We start from the raw sequence: 7,139 nt of genomic DNA, 5'->3' as shown, positions 1-7,139 counted from the left end.
TTCTGGCTAAATACAAGAAATATAAAAATACCACCAACACTGCCAATAAACACATTTTATTTTTCCTTTAATCTCCCCTCCTCTTCTCTCCTTCCCTCCCTGCTTTTTTTTTTTTTTTCTTTTTTTTTTTTTCCTGAGAGCCTTATACAATATGAAATCCTCAGTGGTGTTGCGAAACTGCTCAGTGTTATTCCTATTAGGTACTGAGGAATTAACAGCACAAAATCCTTAAAAGAGAAAGGGGAAAAATGTGTTTACTTACTGTTGTGAAATAACTGAGGACTGATTTCATGACGATTAAACCCTCTAGGACCCAGAGGGCCCTGGGAAGAAGCAGGAACTCCACCCACTGCCTATTCACCACTGTCATGGTAAAGCAACAAGGCATTACTGTCCTCAGAGTCTACAAGAGTCCAAAAAAAGAAAGACTATGCTGTCATTTGACTATGTATGTATGATCTTATTTATATAGGGACTACATGAGTAGATGAAATAATGTTGTTCCTTTTCCCAACCAGTTCTGATTCATGATTACATAGAGAATTTCCTTCCATGAAGTCCAATATAAAGGAAAACTAGTCTTACAGATAAAATATTTTGTTTCAACGTTTCTAACAAAGACAGTTTTCTCAGAGACATTTGTTAGTGTTTTGCCACCATGTTGTTAACATATGAAAAGGTGTTGTTAACATATGAAATATGTTAACATATGAAGTATGTTAACATATGAAACAAATTTAATAAAGTAGGGTTGGAAACAGCTTAATAACCCCCCACCATCCCCCAAGCATGGGCCCCTAACAAGCAAACAAACAAAATAATACTAATAAAAAGACTTGCTTTACGAATCCTTACAGGTCAAGAAGAGAACAAGCACATTTGCCTCCTTATAGCCTTGCACCTTTCTGTAGATTTCTATCATGATACAACTCCCTATATAGCCTGCATCTCCTTTTGTGCTCAACTGTAGCAGTCAGTACAAGTTGAGAATCACCCACTTCCATCTACAGCTCATTAACATCCAAATTAGGTGGAGAATCACTTAAACTCAACCCAAGCGCACCACAGAATCTAGAAATGTTAAATTTGATTAGGACTACAAATCTTTTCAGATCCAATGATGTATCTGACAGGCAGGTAGTGCCTGTTTCTTGTCTACTGGTGTGGTAACCGGTATGGCAGGGAGGCCACAGGCAAAATTAGGAGTCAGGATCTTGCCCCTGGAACATTCATTTATTTTATTTTAGAGAAAATATAAAATGTTCCCTAAAAACAGACTGGTTAGGTCTTTTTTGCTGTGAACATGTAATATACGTAAAGAGAATTTCCCTTTTTCGGGTCCTTAGGAGCAATTACAATTCCCCACTCTGTTTACTCAAAATCTAGGTTTCCATCTTATGAAGAGCCTGCTTTCCCAGGACCAGGAGTTGTCAATATTGTGCCAATGATACTATTTGACATTGAAATGCATGCATTGGAGCAGTCTTTCACCTGGTCTTCAAAAGTAACTATTGAAAAACAAACAAACAAACAAAACAACAACAACAACAACAACAACGATGTTCTTAAACTGTAGTTTTACTTGCCTAGGTAACGACAGACATGATGGAAGGGCTTTCAGAGCAGAAAGCACAAGCTAGCTCAGATTCCAGGGTATTGGCTTGGGGCAATATGTTGATCAGTGATGCTATGTGTACTAGAAATAGTACAATTGCTTTTCTCATTTAATGCGTGTGGTAGAAAAATTGTTATGCCAAGTAGACAGAAACAATAAAGACTTTATTTTTTTACACTAAATAAATGCTTTTTAATATATTGGATTAAGAAGAAGAAATGTTTAATTTTTTAAAGTGAATTCTGTCTACAAATATTAAAAGTAATTTGTGATTTTTTTCTGCCTAAACTAGTATGATTTCTCCTAATGTCTTAGACCTTTGCTGTTTAAACTGTTTTTGTTTGCTTGTTGTTTTTGTTTAGTTGCTTTTTGTTTGTTTTTCTTCATTTCTGAGGATCTCTAAGTTACTCTGTTTAAATAAATCCTAGCTGAAAGATGCCCATTATTATTTTTTTTTTTTTTTATATACTTATATACTTAACCATCTGTGATGTGTATTTTAGTTATCTAGCAGGATTTAATGTACCATTTTAAAAGGCAAAATTCTTCTATACAATTTGTTATTGATTAAGTAATCCAAAGGTTTACCTTATAATATCAGGGTGCCTTACTCTGGATAAGTAGAAACTTCCCAAGTGTACATTGCTACATTTCCCACTTAACAAATTGTTTGTTGCAGTAATAGTAAGAATAATAACATATTCTGTGAGGCTCTGAGCAAGTATTGCTGCAACATTTATACTAAATTTTACCCAACTGTTCCAGACATCTTACTCTCAGATTACTGTAATGATGCATGGAACCAATGGATTCTCTGTTATGGTGCACATTGTACCTTCACCATAACCTGCGTCTGCCTAAAACTTCCTGTGGCAATATGAATTAGAGTTTGTCTCATACAGACAACCCATAAAGAAGCTTGCATAGCATCTATATCTCCATGGACATCTCCAGGAAATAGCTGTGGCTCATTGTTTTCCTTTTGCTCAGTCAGTGTAGTGACTGGAGACTGGGGGAATAGTAATTTACTACTGGCAGATGTGAGCACTTTTGACCACTTGCACATCCTCCTCTGCCACTCAGTTGGAGCTCCACCCACTAGCCAGCACAGGTAAAGAAACAGGCAGGCACATAAAGTTTGTTTGTTCATTCATTTGTTTAATTAATTAATTAATATTATTTTTCTTGTTTATTTGCAAGATACGGAGAATAATACAGGAAACAATTGCTGAAGTCCAAGGCACTTTATGCCTTACAAAAAGCCATGATGTGTAAATAAAATAAGAAATAGACAAGTATGCACTTTTGTTCTTTTTTTCCAACAGTACTACTTAACTAGAGCTCTGGTCCCTTATTTTGTAAGTAGGATTCTTCAGCAGAGTCAATAACTGTGACATGCAAAATAATGAAAAGAGGTTAGAACAACAAAAAACAATCAAGAAAAAAAAAAAAACACATGGAGGGCAGCAATGACAGATAGAACAGAATGTAAAAGCATATTCTATTAACGACATTTTTTCCCCTCCATTTTATTCACATTTATTGAAATATTCCAATTTTGTTTAAAGATACAGGAAAATGAGAGTTATTAATACATATTTCTATAGAGTTATAAGGAGGCTGTAAGAGATGTTATGTTATTATGCAGATGACCCTTGGTCTAGGAGGTTTGAATAAAGTATCATTGTGCTTCTCATTAACTCTAACATGCCAGTTGCTTTACTATGTTTGAAACCTTCTGTTCTCATATGTTTTGATGAGTTGTTTATTCACAAAAAAATACTTCGATGTTTTGTTGGCCTCAAAGCAGCACTCAGGAAGATACTGAAGTTGGCAGAATTATCTTACACCCACTTGTCAGGCTGGCAGAACGCATTAACAAACTTAAGGAAGTGTTCCCTTAGACCACCATTGATTGAAGGGTAAAGTCTATGACTGTAGCCTGTAAATATTTCCTGGCAGTAATTCAATATAGAAGGAGATCACTCTCCTGTAATGAACTGCAACTCTAACTTCCTGTTAAACTGAGCTATCGTTGAAGTTTGTTACAGAAGTCTTTTGGAAACAAGGCTACCATGATCCTTACTCAACTCTTTAAAATATTAGCAGTAAATTAAATGGTGGCATACAAAGTAATTTAGAATATCAAAAAATACTGGAAGAATAAACTTTAAATACTGTACAAAATTATGTTTAGCTTGCAAAAGGCAAGATAAGTAAATTAAGCCCAGTGCAACAGACAACCACTGTGCATATAACTGTGTGTAATGTAAGGGGAGGTGTATGTATTTATAGATGTTTTGAAGTTATTTGACTGATTCCTTTGTAGGTAGCCTCCATGAGTATATTAAGGCAAATGTTGACATATGGTTTAGACCTGCATTTGCAAACATATACTGTGCAACTACATTAAAGCAACAACAACAGCTCACATGTTTATTTACTGATCAGGTGTCCCAGGAGAAAACAGTTTGTTTCTTGGATGTTACCTCACCTAGTTTAAAGGATGCTCAGATGCATTCATATATATATTTGCTTTCTCCAGGACTTCCCACAGCTTGTTAGTCTCCCTGCACATGGGAAAAGAAAAATAAAAAAAAAGAAAAAAAAAGTGACTTTTGGAAAAGAAGAAAACCTATCTATAAATTATATACATATAGAGAAAAAGGGAAATAAAAGGTCTTTGCTTATTTGCATGACAGAAGAATCAAACCTAACCGTCTCTTCAGGCCACTGTTGCTAGGAGGTATATATGAAGTACGTAGTTAAGTATTAATCTAAATAGACAACATAGTCATAGTGGGGGGTGGGGTAAAGAACATTTTACAGATGGGGAGTAAGTAAAGACAGTTCTTCAGAAATACACAGTATCCAGAACTGTATGTTTTGTCATGCATCCTGGCACAGTGAAGCCTAGGAACAGTCACTGGATTGCCAGGATAGCAGTCCAAGCTGTCAAAGGGCATGTCTGCAAAGGAGGTTTGACCTGAGGTCCTCTGTCCAGTTGGATTAGCAAATGTTGTGTATGACTTTATCCACATCATTCTGGCCTGAATGTTCCACATTGTATATTCAATTGTATATTCAAAACAAATTTGTATTCATTTTAAAATGAACATAGCAAAAAGAGCAGGAAAGCACATGCAGCTCTATTCTATCTCATTCCAGGTGAATGCATTCACCTCTGAGCAGCAGAACAGTGCTGCCTTTTGCATGCTTTTTCTCTCGCCTTGCTTTCCTGCCAGAACAGTGTCCTATTTCAAAAGGGAAAGCCTACAGCTTAGTGAAGTTGGTGAGATGTGGTTCAAACCCTTGGAGGCAAAAGATATTTTAAATCCTATATTTCTGGGCTGAATTATTTGACCATTAGGCTAACATAAGCAGTGCTATTGTTTTCTCTGTACATGTTTTTGAATAAATTCAGTGGTACTAGTATGTGTTAGACAAAACCTTGAAGATGCCTGTAGGATTGACTCCCAAGGTGGCTGCTCACAAACAAGCAGCATGCTCCTAAACCCTTTCTTTTTAAATAAGCACTATTGGGCATGTATTTTTTAAGCTCCCAAAGAATATTTATTTGAAAACTGAGGTACCCATAGAGGGTTTATGTGCAGGGTTTTAGGATCCCTAAAGCCTACCTTAAGCATCTCCATGCCTTGTTCACATCTGATCATACTTAACTCTGTTCATATTTTAGTCCTGAACACCATGAGCAGCATAACATAAAATTATCAAGAGAGACATTTACAAGCTAGATTCAGGAAGGAAAATAAATAAATAATGGAAAAAGCTTCACACTGGATAGCAAAAATATACCATACACTAGAAGGCCATTCTCAGCTTAGAAATGTTCAAGAACAAATACACATTATTAAGGGGAAAAACATATATATATATATATATATATATATAAATAAATAAATAAATAAAGAAGTGTGAAATTTAAACCTTCTAACTTCAGAAAATTTAGCTTCCTCTGAGTTTGCATTTGGGTTTATGTATTCTGAACAATATAATTAGATTTTTGACTCATAATTTCTGCAAAGAGTAAGATAGCCATTGTTATATATATATATAAAATCTTAAATCCCTATTTGTTAGTAATATTTTATTACACCGCATACATTATTTATATAAAGGATTAAAAAACACATTAAACCAGAAATGCCTTCTTAATAGCCACGTGAGCACTGCCCTGCATTAGTGCAATCGATTTTCACGTCATTTTCATGCTCCTGCAGTGTGTCTACCCTATTTTAAATGCACGGATTTGCTGTAAGGATAGGATAGGATATTGTCGCCATCCATAAGATAGCACCTAGATTTATGGGAACCCTGAAATCACTTTAAAAACTCCTCAAGTCGATTCCCAGTGTTTTCCTCCTGGGCCCAAGATCGCTTTAGCTGTTCTGTGGCTCTGTCCTGAGTTTGGAAGAGAAGTTGACCACAATGTTGGCAAAGCAGTAACTCATCCATCACTCACGGTATGTTCTGTGAGTACTGACTGCACAATATCATTTTCTCCATGTATCAGGAATGCTTCACTTGTCAGAGGCTTTTGAAAGTAGTCAGCTTTCATCAGTGGTTCTTGACAACACGGAAAGAATGAGTCACCTGAAGGAAGCGTGGGGCATAACATTTCAAAAGTGATATCTAAAGACTGATTATTCTTTGTCCTTGACACCCTGCCAAGGGCTAGATACAGTGAACATCTGGGAAGTAATGGTGCCTACAAATCACTGGTTGCCTACAGTCCCACTCAGGCCACAAGAGGATAGCATGCTTGACTTCAGTTCAATTTTTATTATATGCTGTGAACTTTTGACTGCTGTGATACATGTTGTCATTGATGCATCAAGATTGGACCCTGACAGGGTGTCTGACCTGACTGAGATCAACAGTGTTCTGTTACAAATAAAAAATATATAAAAGAATAGCCACACTTTTGTGGGACTTCTAATAATCAAACACAGTTAAGAGCTGTGTCATATGGAATCAAAATGCAGGGGTGGTAGTAACATGTAACAGTGTTCTTAGGCTAGATGAGAGGGTGTACAAACATACTGCCAAAGTGTCCTGTGACGTATGAGCCATATGCTGTGGCATTCCCTTTCTTGCTATAGATATCTGTTGTGTTGTACTTCCTGCTACTCACTGCTTCAATATTGTAGGTTTTTTTGACCTGAAGAGAAATCACAAAAAGGCTTGGGTGAGTATTGAGAATGTTCCCTTGGTATTGTTTTAAAATGTTTTATAGATGGATTATTATGCTATGTTTTAGGATTAGCCTTCTCTGATGTTATCAGTAGTAGCTGACAGCTTGTTCTTTAAATTGAAATTTGGTATCAAGTCACTGTTTTTTTTTTCTCCTCCATTAAAAACAAACAAACAAACAAATAAATAAATAGATTATCTTATCCTGTAAAAGCTAGAGGAGGTGACAATAACAGTGTTTTCACAGCCATTTGAAATTCAAAACAAAGAGAGGACCAATGGGGCACTATTGCCCCAAAGCATGTTTCAG

The 7,139-nt window shown here is 36.0% G+C and overlaps 1 long non-coding RNA gene across 2 annotated transcripts in view; it reads left to right on the top strand.

Moving 5' to 3' along the window:
• Window positions 1–6,611: 6,611 nt before the first annotated feature.
• Window positions 6,612–7,139, top strand: part of LOC110353431 (uncharacterized) — a 72,517-nt gene continuing 71,989 nt past the window's right edge. Inside the window, exon 1 of one of the 2 annotated variants that reach the window (XR_005262569.2) lies at window positions 6,612–6,824. This is a non-coding gene — a long non-coding RNA (uncharacterized lncRNA). The remainder of the gene's footprint in view (window positions 6,825–7,139) is intronic. The other variant, XR_011806734.1, reaches the window with a different exon arrangement.

This window comes from Anas platyrhynchos, chromosome 1 (genome assembly GCF_047663525.1).
Source record: "Anas platyrhynchos isolate ZD024472 breed Pekin duck chromosome 1, IASCAAS_PekinDuck_T2T, whole genome shotgun sequence".
NCBI lineage: Eukaryota > Metazoa > Chordata > Aves > Anseriformes > Anatidae > Anas > Anas platyrhynchos.
Note: the sequence above shows the minus strand (reverse complement) of the source record. Positions and strands in the feature narration are given on the sequence as shown.